The sequence below is a fragment of the Dermochelys coriacea genome, chromosome 1 (genome assembly GCF_009764565.3).
Source record: "Dermochelys coriacea isolate rDerCor1 chromosome 1, rDerCor1.pri.v4, whole genome shotgun sequence".
NCBI classification, from domain to species: domain Eukaryota; kingdom Metazoa; phylum Chordata; order Testudines; family Dermochelyidae; genus Dermochelys; species Dermochelys coriacea.
In genome coordinates this window covers 160,670,046-160,685,687 of record NC_050068.2, presented here as the reverse complement: position 1 = coordinate 160,685,687, position 15,642 = coordinate 160,670,046, and the positions used below count along the sequence as shown (strand labels likewise).

The 15,642-nt window shown below is 40.9% G+C and overlaps 1 long non-coding RNA gene across 5 annotated transcripts in view; it reads right to left on the bottom strand.

Moving 5' to 3' along the window:
* LOC119844149 overlaps positions 1-15,642 on the bottom strand; it is a 75,283-nt gene that overhangs the window by 7,272 nt on the left and 52,369 nt on the right. The window lies entirely within an intron of this gene.

The window sequence follows — 15,642 nt, the reverse complement described above, 5'->3', positions numbered from 1 at the left end:
CTCTAAAATCTGCCACTGATTCAAAGTTTTAGTTAGTGGTATAATTAGTATCTCTTCTACTACTACCACCATGTATTTAAGAATGTTAATAACAGATGACAAATGGTGCAAAAGTGTCAGAATTTTTAAATGAATTAATTTCAGCTGTTCATGATCACTTTGTCTTCACTGTCTGCAAATATAGTAAAACAATTAACTAACAGGAATGTTCAACAAGACAGCTAATTACAAGCCGGAAATGAAAAATACATGGAAAATAAATTTTTATAAATTTATAGTCAGGAGTGCTGGCACCAGAAACCTGGTTGTGAGTGTTGTGCTCATCCAATCAGGTAAAAGAATCAGATCATGGGTCCTGGATACCTAAGCAAAACAGTTCAACTCTTTGAAATTCAAACATCCACAATGAAGTGCTTCCAAATAAGCTACAGCCCAAACTTTATATGGTGCATAATTCTGAACAAATGAATTAGAGAAAACAGTGATCTGTTTGAGGACGACTTACAAATAATTCATTTGGTTCCACCTCATCTCAGTTACGTTCTCTGCAGTAGGGTTGGAACAAAACCATAATTGTGCCCGAGAGGGCTCATAAAACCTACAAATGCTGCTGCTATTGTAGAAGTATCTGAACACATTAGGTTTTTTCCAGCATATTCCTCCCCCTCTGCATCCATTTCCCTAGTTTTCTGTTTAGTGCAATATGGTCTTTTCTGACTAACCCTCTTAAGGCTTACTTGTTCTTGTTCCTGGTTCATATGCAAACCCATGAAATAACGTCCACAAAGTCAGAGTCCTCCTGTTCATAAAAGATGTCACTTTCAAAGCAAAAGGAAATTGCTGCCCGCCTCTGGTTGTTCTTGGAGACTGAAGAATGCTTTATATATAAACACTGCGGTTATATCTCAACATTTATTCATCCCTGAATATTATCATAAGATTTGAGTGCCTTTAGACACTGATTTTCTCCTGGGTAACACATTTACCTAAATAAGAAATGCAACATATTTAGAAAGTTGCAAATCTAGACTCAGTGGACCGATTCTTTGCCACCTGGCACTTTGTGGAGACATTACACCTGTGCAAAGTGGGTCCAAAGTGCTACCATATGAGAACGATTGGATTCTCCCTGCACTGTGCGCAGGTGAGAAGGAAGGATGAGGAGAGCGCGAGGGGAAAAAGCCTCGAACTTGGGAGGCAAGAGTGCAATTTCCTACTCAATGGCCAGCTTCCTGTGTGACTCTGGGCAAGCCACAGTCTTTGTGCCTCAGTTCCCTGTCTGTATAAGGGGAACAACAGCACTACCTTACCCCAGAGGGTGTTGTGAGGATAACTACACTTATGATTGTGAGGTTCTCAGATACTATGGTGACGAAGGCCTACGAGTGCAAGTTGCTACACGAGCTGCAAAACAGTGGAAAACTAGGGCCTCAAAAATATTGTGTTTTGCCTCTGTGCTTATTTTAAAAGCTGCTGTTAAAAAGGATCCTGTAATACCTGGCAAATTACAAGCTTGCATTTTTATTCAAGGAGTCAGAACACCAAAGATCCACTCCTCAATAGAGACCCTCTCATGGGCTTGTGTCTCACTGGGTTTGTTGGTAAGTCTCCCTGGGTTCAAGTTAGGACATGGTGTATCATGGATGGGGAAGTGCCTGCCAAAGCTAGAAGGAGCAGGGTTTTTACTATTAATCTCTAAAGCCTTATGATGGAGCGTTCCTTTCAGCTGAGAACCTGGTGCTTGTGCCGTCATTCCAAGCTCTCCTTTCATTTGTGTTTTTCACCCAATGTTTACAGCAACTCGCCCTCCAAAGTTCTTCCCTGAACACAACCCATCAAGTCACTGCTCGTGCGCCCTTTGTGCAGGACTTTTAGGCCAGAGCTCCACTAGAAACACACAGATAGCACAGTGTCAGTTAGGGCTATGACTTCCTCCAACATTTCTCCACTGGCAAAAGCCTATCATAGGTGCAGTTACACTGGCATAAAAGTGCTTTTAGGGGCAGCATATGTTATTTCACTTGCCGGAATGGTAGAAGCTATACCCCCCAGAAGCACTTTTTTGCCAGTCTAAGCTGAATACGCAAGGATGGTATTGGTGATGTAGCTACAGTAGTGAAACTTAAATATAGACAAGGCCTAAGAACTTCAGCTCCCACTAGGAGTTGGTAGAAATCAATGGAATTTGTGCTCCTAAATCTTGTAAGCATTTTTGAAAGTCCCTCCTAGAAGCATTACAGAAATTACATTTCTCTCTCTCTGCCACATTTGTAAAAGCCATCAAGCAATTCCTCGCTGAAGATTAAAAAAATCAAAGGGGAAAAAATGGTAATTTGTGGGAAGAGGAGGACAGGTTCCTTTTTTCTTCTGTGTCAGGCTGAAATCCTACAATGTGCAGTCTGCTGTATGTTTTGTTAAATCCAGTTTTACTTTTTTTTTTTTTTGTAACTTCTGGAAAATTGCAGACCTCTTATACTAAGCAGCTACTATTTTGAGAAGCTTAAATTATTTTTGTAAGGATTTTATGAGATATTTTCTTTTTTTCAATGTCAATGGCACAGTCGCTCTTTATGGAGCTTGGCGTACGCACCAACGAGTTCTTTGATGGCTGCTGAGTCCAACGCGCAAGTGACAGTCCCATGCACAGGTAGGGCACACCTATGCACTAGCAATATTCTGAATCCAAGCAGCAGACTCTTTCCTCCTCAGATGCCGGCCATCATAAAGCTTGATCCAGTCTACCTTGCAATGCCTTGCTCCATCTGCAAGTGGACTCCGCCAACCAGAGCAGCATTCTGTACTCCTTTCCCAATCATCCACAGAGATTCTAAACAGGATACTAAGTCATCCTTGCAAGCATCCCAAAACCTGTGCAGCAGTCTGCCTCTTTCTAGACCATTCATGAGCTTCAGAGTACAACACACTTTTAGGGATCCTGTAATCTGGCATTCTCTTGACATGTCCAAGCCACCTGAGTCTTTGATTAATCAACGTTCCCATGAAACACATACTAGCACAATTTAAACATTTCCACATTTGTCACCCTGTCTTGCCATCTTATTCGAAGAATTTTACACAAGCATCGGATATGAAAGCAGTTTAGTCTTTTGATATGTTTGACGCAAGTGGTTCATGTTTCTGAACCATATAGAAAAGAGTGGATAAAAATCACATCTCATAAATACGGATTTTCACTTTAGTTGACAATTAATTATTGTTCCAGGCTCTGTCTTGCAAAAGAGCCAAGTTCCTGGCTGCTTTACTGACTGTACATGCTAGTTCAGCATCAAGATCTACATTGCTGATAACAGAGCCAAGGTGGAAAAATTGGTCAACAACATCCAGATGAATACTGTAAGGTGATATCTGGAATTGGTTCCGAAAAGCCTTGGTGCATGATAACAGTCTTCAAGCTTATTTCTAGCCCAAAGATTTTGCATAAATTAGAACTGGCTACTATGTTGTAGGGCATCAAGACAGTGAGCCACAAGGGCCAAATCATCCACAAACAGATCCCTTATGATGATCTCCTTCACCTTTGTCTTAGCTCTGAACCTTGCAATGTGAAGCAAACCTCCATGATGTCTAAAGTGCTAAGATAGGCACCCTCTTGAACATCACAGAACACATATTGAAGCAGGAATGAGAAATGTTAAACAATGTAGGAGTCAATACACAACCCTGCTTCACTATATTGTTGATGTTAAAGGAATCAGACTCTTGGGTTCTCATACATTGCCGTTGCGTTCATGCTGTCGTGTAAAGATTTCACTGGGTTTAGCAATATGGGTGAACAACCTAGCTTCTTCAGAACAATGTAAAGCCCTGTCCAACTGCGTCAAAGCTTTTGTTAAATCTATAAAAGCCACATACAATGAAATGTTTCCCTCTGCACTTTTACTGCAATTTTCTTACAGAAAGGACCATATCTATGGTGGACCTTCCCAAGCAGAAGCCACACTGGCTCTCAAGATAGATTCTCCCAGCTAGAGTTTGAAGTCTAGGTAAAAGAATACAGTTTAAGATTTTTTCCCCCCACAACATTAAGAAATCTCTCTCTGTGGTTATTACAATCACTTCTGTCTTTGTTTTTATAGAGTTAGATGAAACAAGCATCCTTAAAATCTTGCGGAACAGTTTCTCTGTTCCAACAGAATAGCAATACCTCGTGCAATCTTTGCAGCAAGTCTTTGCACATTTTGTAGAGTTCAGCCAGTAAACAGTCAGATCCTGAATCTTTGTTGTTGGAAAACTTTTTGATGCGTTGTTCAAGTTCCTCTAATGTAGGTTCAGTGGAGTCATAACTTCAAACCCAGGCAATTTGCCTAACATACTTGGTCTACTATAGATTCCCCTGAGTATATCATTCCATAGTGTTCAATCCACCTCTCCAGTTGCTTCCCTTTATCAGTTATGATATTGCCATCTAGATCTTTCAGCAGAGCTGTCTTGTTCTTTAATCAGCCCAATGGCCTTTCTAATGCCCTCATACAAACTTCTGCTGTCACCTGCACCATCCACCCGCTGGATATGGTCAGATACCCAGCCAAAAATTCTTCACCACACCTCCTGGAAGCTATTTGAACAATCTTACAAGCTTCTCTTAGGTTATTGAGGGAATCAGTAGTAGGTGATCAGGGCAGATCTTTTCCTCTCAATGAGTGGCAGCAGTATGTCCAAACGGTCTATTAACTGTCAACATTTTTTCCTAGTACTCTTTCAAAAAAAAAAAAAAATCTTGATTGACACATTGTTGATACTTGTCTTCAAGACTTCCCATGCATCTGAAGCAGTTTAATTCATTTCAGCTGTCTTTGCCATTTCATTAAAAAGCCATTTCTTGACAGGATCATTGATTTGGCACAAGACAACATGAGATTGTACAGCAGGTTGATTACGTTGGATCGTCTTTGCTGCAAAATGAAATTTCAAGCTGACAAGAGTGTCATCTGTGTCATAGTCTGCACTTTGGAAGGATCATGTATTCAAGAGATCTTTCAAATATGTATGTCTTGTCTGTACTAAGTCCAGATAATGCCAGTGCTTGGACCTCAGATGTCTCCACGATGTTCTTCTGATGTTACCAGCAAAGAATGTGTTGGTCACCAATAAGCCTTGCCTGGCACAGAGCTCAAGAACTCTCTGACCCTTCCCAGGTCAGATCTCAGCATTGGACCCAATTCTTGCATCGAAGTCTCCAAGTAATAGGATGGGTTCATTCTGTGGAATCCAGACAATCAGTTCTTCCAGCTGTTGGTAAAAGCTATCCTTCTCCTCGTCACTAGCCTGTAGAGTTGGAGCATAGACACTGACGAGGTTGATGAATCCCTTCTGTAGACTAACTCAAAGTGTCATGATACGTATGAACACTGCAATTGGAGCTTCACACAATGACATACAATCATTTCTGATAGCAAAACCTATTACCGTACTCTCCCCTTATGCCTTCAGGTTTCTCATGCCAGTAAATAGCGTAGTCTGTCCCCCTTACGAAGCCTGTGTCTGAGAGGCGAGTTTCCGAAAGAGCTGCAATCTCAGTTCTGAAGCATGCAAGCTCGTTACTCAACACAGCCATTTTCCTCAAATCCAAATTCAGATCAAAGTCATATCCAAGGGTCCAAATATTCCAGCAATTCTGTTTATTAAAAAACAGTTGAGCCAGGATGTAAAACAATGAGGCAGGGCTTGTTTGACCTACCTTTTCTAGGGCCACCCTCACATGAGGTAAGCAGGCCATCCCAAAACAGGGCTGCTTGGAAATCTCGGTACCTGCCCCAGGGCCCTTTAATCCTCTCACAGATTCCTACGACCATCTTGCCAAGACCTGCAGCACACACACAGCTAGGCAAAGTTATGGAGGAGCGGAGGCTGCCATAGACCTGTTGTCATCCCCCTTTAGACCACTGAGCCAGAATCCAAAGGCCAGAGTGAGTCTGAATGTCCAATGGCACAGAGGTCATAGCTTCTGCCAGAGAGCAACCTAGATATGTAGGTGTGACATAATTAGGCCTCTTAAATAAGTTTTAAGAGCTTCTCAGCAAAATTAATGGGTGTGCATATGCATGCGCACACTTCATTTATTTCAGAGTGCCATTTAATCTTCTATGCCAATTTATTGATAAAGTATTTATCATGTAGCATCTGGTTGATAAAGGTCCAATTTCCTCTATTAGCACAGACTGAATTCATAATACAACTGCAGTCCAGGTGCTAATGAATGATGCTCGTAAGCATCCATTGCTAAAACCAGTGAAATATTCATTCAATGAAGGTACTGTATACTTGCTGATCCCTTTAATTTCATTAAGAGCTACAGGGGCTCAGCACCTCTGTAAATCAGCCTAAAAGTGTATTGGTTCTATAACCAGTTCATTCTCTTAAGCATTTTCTTCATGATAAGAAAACAGTAATATACTTGAGAAGTGTTGGGTTTTTGATTATTTGGACAACGCTAGTGGAAGAGAATTCTTCAGATGCATTAATGCTCCAATTATGTAACATTTAAGTATCTGCTGAAATCTTTAGACTTTGTCACAAATCAAACGATCTGATTCGAGCTTATCCTAGAGAATTTCAGTTTTCTTGTTTCCTAACATCCATAAATTTGTGAACCCTGTTGATTCCAGAATAGTTTTTACAAAGCAGAATCTAATAAAGCATGTTAATGTAATGACCTTCAACCCAGGTCATCAGCAGGATATGAACCTCAGAGCTTTAGCACTGAAGCACAGACCTTTACTAGCTTAGATAAAGGAGTCACTCCCTTAACAGCCAGCTAATAGGCAGTTACCTCCCTGTAGTGGCAGGTCCACATAGAGGATATGACATACACTTTCGAAGCATATTACATGATTGTTATTATTTGAATATTAAATTCTAGGTTAGTTTATCCTGATACTATATTTAATGATAAATACTCCATAGTTTGATAGGACCTCAATTTGAGGTGGCCCAATATCCTAGACTGTTGTAGTTTTGACTCGTTATCTGAAAAGTTTCAACTTTCTAACTATGAAAATTCATAACTTTATAACAACTGATGTTCTTACAATTTGACTCATTTCATTCATCATATTGAGACTAAAAAGGAAAAGCCAAATCTGAAGACCATAGCTGCATTGTTCCTTACTGTATGTACGACTGTGTAAGAAATTATTCCACAAATTGCGCTATTACATTGAATTGCTTGACAAATGTATAGTAATAGCAAGACACTAAAATAAAGTATAAGTGGACAAATTTAGCATTTGCTTTCCAGCTCCATTCTGTGTGCTTTATTCCTTATACTTAATGTTGCAGTCATACTATTTTTATGTAGCATTGCCTTCTTTAAATAAAAGTAAGTGAAGGGCCAATGGAGCTTTTAAGTTTTATTATCTGGATCTGTTTGGCTTAATGCCCTCAACCTGGAACTCAGCTGCCCTAATTTGTGGACGAAAATTTAATTCCAAAGCTAAAAGTACTTCAGAGTCCCATTCCTTCTCTCTAACTTCAGAGATCAATCAATTTTTTTTAAACAAGATGAGCAAATTCTACTCAGCTTGGACAAAAGAATTAAATGCTCAGACATTTCAAATGACTATTGTTTTACTTAAAACTTGGCTTACTCCTTAGCTCTCAATGAGATCTAGAAAACAAGTAGATTGAACAAAATCACTTCAGCCATTATTGAATCTGCCAGAGCAAAATTTCTCAATGGAATATGGGTGGGGAAGAGGTTTTTTAGGCTCATTCACCTGCCAAAGCAAACATTTTCTTCACACAATGCCAGTTTAGCCTGTGGAAGCCACACTGCAAGATGCACTTGAGGCCAAGAGCTTAGCAAGATTCAATAAAAGGGTTACCTAGTTAGTTAGATGGATAAGATCATCCCTAATTACAATACTAAAATTTTGAAAAGCTTTAGAGGGGACACAAACTGCAAAGCTTCAACTCATAAGCCAGCCTCTAATTCTTAGGAGTGAGAAAAACTTCCCCTGGGGGCAGACTATCCCACTTAATGAAATAAAAGCAAGAAAAAAATGTATTTGCTTAAACAGTCTCATCCCCAGAATTTTGCATGATGGGTTTTTCACCCTGTCCATCTGTCATAAATATAAAGGGAAGGGTAACCATCTTTCTGTATACAGTGCTATAAAATCCCTCCTGGCCAGAGGCAAAACCCTTTCACCTGTAAAGGGTTAAGAAGCTAAGATAACCTCGCTGGCACCTGACCAAAATGACCAATGAAGGGACTTTCAAATCTGGAGGGGAAGGGGTAACAAAGGGTTCTGTCTGTGAGATGCTTTTTCCAGGAGCAGATCAGGAATGCAGCCTTACAACTCCTGGTAAGTTAGTAAGTAATCTAGCTAGAAATGTGTTAGATTTCCTTTTTTGTTTAATGGCTGGTAAAATAGCTGTGCTGGATAGAATGTATATTCCTGCTTTTGTGTCTTTTTGTAACTTAAGGTTTTGCCTAAAGGGATTCTCTATGTTTTGAATCTGATTACCCTGTAAGGTAGTTACGATCCTGATTTTACAGAGGTGATTCTCTTACCTTTTCTTTAATTAAAATTCTTATTTTAAGAACCATATTGTTTTTTCATTGTTCTTAAGATCCCAGGGTTTGGGTCTGTGTTCACCTATGCAAATTGGTGAGGATTTTTATCAAGCCTTCCCCAGGAAAGGGAGTGTAGGGCTTGGGGGGGATATTTTGGGGGAAGACATCTCCAAATGGGTTTTTTCCCTGTTCTTTGTTTAAAAAACACTTGGTGGTGGCAGCATACGGTTCAAGGACAAAGCAAAGTTTATACCTTGGGGAAGGTTTTAATCTAAGCTGGTAAGAATAAGCTTAGGGGGGTCTTTCATGCAGGTCCCCACATCTGTACCCTAGAGTTCAGAGTGGGGAAGGAACCTTGACACCATCTAACAGCTCTAAGAAGAGATATCCCCATAGCTGATCTCAGCTCAGATTACTTTGCCATAGATGGTCAGACTCTCTCTTCTAATCTCATCAAAAAAGTCTATCTTGTCCCTGGCCTATACTTCTTAATTTCTCTCATTTACTTCTGCAAAGCATTTTGCAATGCCATTTGTGTGAAAGTCATTATGCAAAGTAAAGTTGTATTGCATATAGTTTCCCCCTCCCCCAAGCATTAAAATTTCATTGAGAACAACGGGAGTCCTGTGCATGCAGGAAGGGTAGATACTGGAGCTGAAATCCAGATCCAAATGCAGAATTTTCTCAAAGACTCCCCAGATCCTCTGGGAGGTGGCAGGGGGAAGAGACATTTACACGTGACTGTTTCCTTCTGGGCTTTATTTCATTATAACTTTTAATTTCTGTGTGCTATAAAGTAGCAAAAGATCCCTAGATAGGCAGTTTGACTGAATTCCTCCTTCCATCTCAAAATGTTGTTATACAATATTTTGATGGTCCTTCTGTTTTTACTAGAGCGTACATGATTCACAATTCAGTTACGAATAGATCACTTGGCTTTACTTCTCAGTCTGAATTCCATAGCAGACCTCCTCCAACGCAAATAGAGATACTCGTAGAGATCTGTATTTATGAAACCATAAGTATGCATAAACCAAAATAAGGAGAGAGACATAAGTGTATTAACCCACCAGCAGTATTTGCACATTATATGTTTAATATGGCTGTTGCTTATATCTGGAAGTTTTCAATAGAAAAGATTACTGCACACTGCTACAAGTCTAACCTTTACAAATCAAATAAAAAATATGGTGGAATTTAGAGAGGTTTGGCAGACTGGAAAAAAAAAAATCTAAAGTTTTGACTTGTTCCCTGGTATGAGAACTTGGCATTTTGAAGAGACAAAAAAAAAAAAATCAAGAAAATCCTGGAATAGAACTGAGGGTTTAAAGAAAGCACAGCTGAAAGTTTTAAGATTTAAATGCTGTGAATAGGAAATTAGTCTCCAAAAGGAGGTATATGCTTTTTTTAAAAAGTCATGTAAACTTATTTTCTGATTATAAAGTTCTGAACTGAAAAGCCATGGCTCCTGGTAGGAGAATCATCAATGAATGCCTTTTAATGTTCTCCCTCATTACTAACTGTAGCAACACTGCAAGAGTTTACAAAGTAGTTGAACTCACACAACTATGTGCCAGCAGTGCTTCAACATGCTTAGCTGCAGCCCACAGGCTAAATGGAAACCAGACTGGAAGCTCTCCAGCCCCACAGGGCTTGCCTTCCAGAGGGTCTGCAATTAATTAAGACCGAAGGGGAGCTCTGAATAACCCTCTTGTGGAGCAAAATACACACAGTCAAAACCCAGCTGACAAACACAACAAAATTGACTTCATGGTTTCTTATGAGAAAACCATTAAATGGTTTGAGAAATGAAGAAACACTTTGTTCAAGTCACTAGTGTGAATGCAATATATTCAGATTACAAAGCAGTACTACCTGGTTATAAATATCATATTGCTTTATCCCTGGATAACCAGGTGTATAAAAGCCAGTAATAACACATTAGGTTTTAAGTTAGCATACAGTACCTACTATTATATTTTCACAGAGTTCACTTATTCTTTTTTGTAAGGGCTCAGATATTAGAAAATCTTTCCAATTCAGCAGGCACCAAGGAAAGTCTCATCACCTGATACACTGCTACAGTGCATTGAGTTCTTTACTCATGTTATTCGGTTATGTAAATGGGTATTTTTAAATGAATACAAAAGTTTAACAAAGGAATGTGTCCCCTTTGCACTGATGAAATGCCTTCTCTCTTCCAGAGTCAGAAGAGCATGTTGAAGGGGAAAATAAATCAAATCACAGGTTGGTTAAACATTCCAGCATTAAGACACAGAAAATGTGCCACATTTGGGGTTTAAGAAGAGTGAAATTTAAAACTCTTCCCTAAAGCTAGAAAAATCTAGCTAGGAGAGGAAAAATCTAGTTAGGAGAATCCCAGTCCTAACTCTGAGTGAAATTCTATGGCCTGTGTTACGCAGGAAATCAGACTACATGGTCCTAATGGTCTCTTCTGGCCTTAAAGTCTTCAACCTATAATACACTTACTGTGACACGGCATTTTAGATTGCTTCTCAGTCAGAGCCTGCAAGAAGGTCAGATGAATGTAAGCCTATCTATTATGCACAGCCCATGCCTGTTGATAAAGGACTCTGAAAAGGCTGATTCGAGAGTTACTATGGTGTTCATGAAAGTGATACTGTTAATGCTGGCTGGAGCAAGCAGGATGCAGGCAGCACATAAAGGCCTGGCCCAAAGTCCATGAAAGTCAATGAAAAGCCTTAGGAATCTCAGTGGGTTTGGGTTTCCTACTGTGTAACCTCTCTCTTAGAGCCTGATCCAAAGCCCACTGAAGTCAGCAAGAGTTGTCTGGATCAGGCCCTCAGCTCTGTCAATGTGCCCTAACCCATTGTGCAGCTCCCTTGAGATGAGACCATGAATTTAGTTGTCACTTGTGACCTAATGCAGCATTTGAACAGAGGACTCCACAGGGGAAAGACTGCCACTGACAAGAAATGTTGCTGGCCCCCTCTAAGCAGCCTGAATTAATACCATTGCTAACATCCAACATGCAGGAAATATAAAACTATATTATATGAAAGCATAAACAGCACAGTAATTTTCCATGCATGTGTGTCAGTTCTCAAACCAAATAAATTCTTGTGAACATACTGTACCTTCTCTGGGATCTCAAAACAACGGTACCTTATTTTCCTTCGTATTTGGACCGTAGCTATGATGGACTTTTCCAAATTCAGCTCCATCCTCCTCAAAATCTGCGCATCAGGCATGTTAAATCTTTTACAAATTCTACCAAATAACTTCCTCACTTCCAGAACAAATAATTTAAAAGAAAAAAAAATCTCTTGCAGCCTAAAGGAAAACTAAAGCCTTGTCTCACAGTTATTAACCCTCCGCAATTCTGAAATCTAGCTTGCCAGGGAGATGAAAGTGCAAATTCAGTATTAGGTTCTGTGGGTTGCATGCAAAATAACCAGCCATAGTTTAACAAATATTGTATAAGCCACCCTGGGAAGGTTTGCACTTGTCTTCACTTTCAAAGGCCCTTCTTGGTCCATCACCACCATATCTCTCATTTGGCATCGAGCTTTCAGTGCTCATCTCCGATCAGCCTAAGATGCTGGCCTCCACTGCCCACTTGTTAATTTTTTCAAGCAAGTACCTTCATGCTTCCTCCTCCCATGCTGCCCTTCACACTTGGGAGGCACTCCCCATAAACATCCACAAAGCTACCTCATTATCCCCCTTTAAAAAAAATTTCTCCTTCCCCATGACAAAATGTAACTTCTGTCAGCAGCTAAAAGAGCTGGCTTCAGTTTTCGAGGGGATCCCTCTAAAGACTAACACAGGCTCAAGCCTTCACCCAGACACCTGGGAAATGATAGATGGCACCCTGGGTGGGCAGTACCACCCCACTCACAAGCACAGAGTCCTGAGATTTAAAACAGAAGTTGACTGGAGGGGAGGGGGCAGATAGGACAAACAGAACAAACTTGGAAAAGCCAGCAACCAAACACATTAACGATATTAGGTAAGACTCCCACCCTATGAAAGTGTCTTAACTATAGTCCCATCCTCAGTCCTACTGGTACTTGAGTGGCTAACACATTCTAACCACTTCCTTGCTCCTCCAATCACAATTGGTTGTTCTGGGTTTCTGGAGTCCAAGGATTCTGGAAGGTCAAGTGGTGACTAGGGACTCTCTTGTCTGATCCAGCTGAAGTGATTTCAGCTTTAATTGCTGGGTAGGGAGGCCCACACCAAAATCCCTGCCATAGGTGCTGGAACTAGTGGTCTGGGGGTTGCTGCTGAAGTGGTTCCCATTATATACAGGGATTACAGTTTAGTTCAATGGCTCTCAGTATCCCCACTGTACCAATTGTTCCAGCACCCCTGATCCCTGGTGCTGTCTCCACATCTTCAGTCCAAGCCAACTCAGCTCCTCGCTCTCCACAGTTTTATGGTTGGCTTGACTGGGCTCAGCTATTTAGAGAGGGATCAGTGATATTCAGGACCCTAAAGTGAATCTTTACCACCAGAATAGCACTCCCAGTGCCAGCAGTCTTCTTCCCCCCACCCCACCCTCCATCCTACCCTTCTCTACTTTTAACTCTGTCCAGGCTCCCTTACCCAACCGGTCCGGACTGCAATCTCGGTTAGGATGACCCCAGGCACATTCGGTGTTCCTTTCTTGTCCCTTCATTTCATTTCATTGCCTGCAAACTCAAAACTTAACTGTATTTTAACCAAGATGCCCCACAGCATCACAGAACAAATGCACATGAGGCCTGGCCAATTCAGGTTGTCTACACTAGAAGCACTACAATTGTGCCACTGTAGTGTTTCCAAAGGGATCTTCCAACACTGTAGTAAATCCACCCCCTTAGGAAGTGGTAGCTGGATCACTGGAAGAATTCTTCCATCAACCTAGTGCTGTCTGCGCTGGGGCTTAGGTCGGCTTAACAATGTCTCAGAGGTGTGAATTTTTCATACCACTGAATGATGTAGCTGGGTTGACCTGACTTTCCAGGATAGGCCAGCCCCTTGCTCCGCAACCAATGCCATCAGAGAGCACTGTCCCCTGTGGAGTGCTCAAGCAACTCTGGGCTGCTCTTTTCCCATTTCACCAACGGATGTCCACAGTAAGGTCTACTCCCTATGGCTTCAGGCCATAGGATCCACACAAATCCTAGTAATGGTTAGGCTGCTGATGAGCTGCCTGTTATGCTGACCAATTGTCTCATTGTTTCTTTGTACTCCCTGCCTATGTCCTTGGGACAGGGGCTATCCTTTTGTTCTGTGACTGTACAGCACCTAGCACAATGGAGTCCTGTTTTGTGACTAGGGCTCCTAGATGTTATAATAAATAATGGAGTAATTAACCTCCAAGAAGAAAGGTAAGGCCTAACTCTTCACGATGTCCTGCCCACCTTACAAAGCCACAACAATCTCCATCTATCTGTATACTGAAAAGACGGTATGTTCTTAGCATCCCACATTGTCAATATATACAATATGACCAGATGCTCAGATACCATAGTGATGAGTTAAGTGTAAGGGTCTCAGAGGGATTTGTTATTTTCCTTCCCAAACGTACATTTAGGGCAGGGTCTGGCTTAGTATCGGTCTCGTACAGTACTGAGTTCCCTGTTGATGCTTTACGAATACCGGTATTGATAAATTATGCTACTGCAAGTATCAACGAGTCACTAGTAAAGACGACTTCTCCCTCCCCCACCGTTCCACTTACAAGATTTCTTACTTTCTGAGTTTCATTTACTTGGTCTATGGAGACAACGAAGCAGAATAGTATTTCATGTGCAAACACATTTATACTTTTTAAATAGACTGATATTTTTGTCTTCCTGAAGAAGACCGGATGGCTGGAGTTGCTGTAAAGAATCCAATAAGTCAAAGTCTGAATTACAGAAAGTGTGGCTAATTCATATTATCATTAAGGATGAGATCTATCTTCCATTCTAATCTTCCTTTCTTTTCCTCCAGTTGCTCATAACTCTGTCATACTAGTTCATTTTGGGCTGTTGTTCTTGTTCTATATGGGGGAGAGCAGAGGGAAATATTAATCAGGAAACTTTGCACATGTATAGTTGAGACTCCAAAAGGCAAAAATATCACTCTTGGCTTATTTTGCAAAGATCATTGAGATCTGCAGCCAAGTTGGAAGAAAATCAGGTCAGTAGTTTTTTCTTTAAAGTTATGAGCACATAAGTATGGCAGATGTTGTGATCCTACCTCTCCTATTGAACTCACCCTGCAAGCAAGAGTTGTATCACCGCATAGAAATGCGGAGTAAGTTTTTATCCACTAGCATATAAAAGAGAGGCTGTTATGAGCCTCTGGCTGGGTGGAGTTAGGGGCAGAGACATGGGAGACCTGAGAGAAATCCTACAAACAGCAAGGTTTAGGGAGAAATCTTTGAATGAGATTCATGTTTGATTTACCTATAAAACCACATCCCAGGGGGAAAAAAGGAACTTTGGGGCTTTGAATAGCATGTGTTTAGTATTGGGAGCAATGGGGTAGTGCCACCTGACTCTCCTCTGATGTTCTGACGCATTGCTTTGATGTTAGGCAGTTAGAGAGGGCAGCACTAGTCAAGAGACCTTTGGAAAAAGAACGGGATCACGTTCAGATGAATAATTATACACACATTCATTAATGAAGGCTAAACCAACACAAGAATGGACTAGTACCTAAATAATTTTATTGGAGAAAAGTGGGGCATATATTGGCCTCAAACGTTCAAAAGGCACAAGTGATTTTGGGTGCCCAATCTAAGACACTGTAAGGGGGCCCATTTTCAGTGGTGAGTGCTAAGCACTCTCTGATAAATCAGGGTCTTTTAAAGGTGTCTCAAATTGGGCATCCAAAAGTCACTTGCAAACTTGGTATGGTGCACAGGCAAAGTTTTAGTAAACAGGTTCTCCCAGCTGATTTCTGCATGGTGCCTCCCTCAACTATTTTTAAAAAATTAAAGACAGCACACTCACCCACACATCACTCGGTCCAAACTATGCCGAGTCCCTTTAAAAAGGATGAATTCAAACTGGAGCAGGTACAGAGAAGGGCTACTAGGATGATCTGAGGAATGGAAAACTTGTCTTATGAAAGGAGACTCA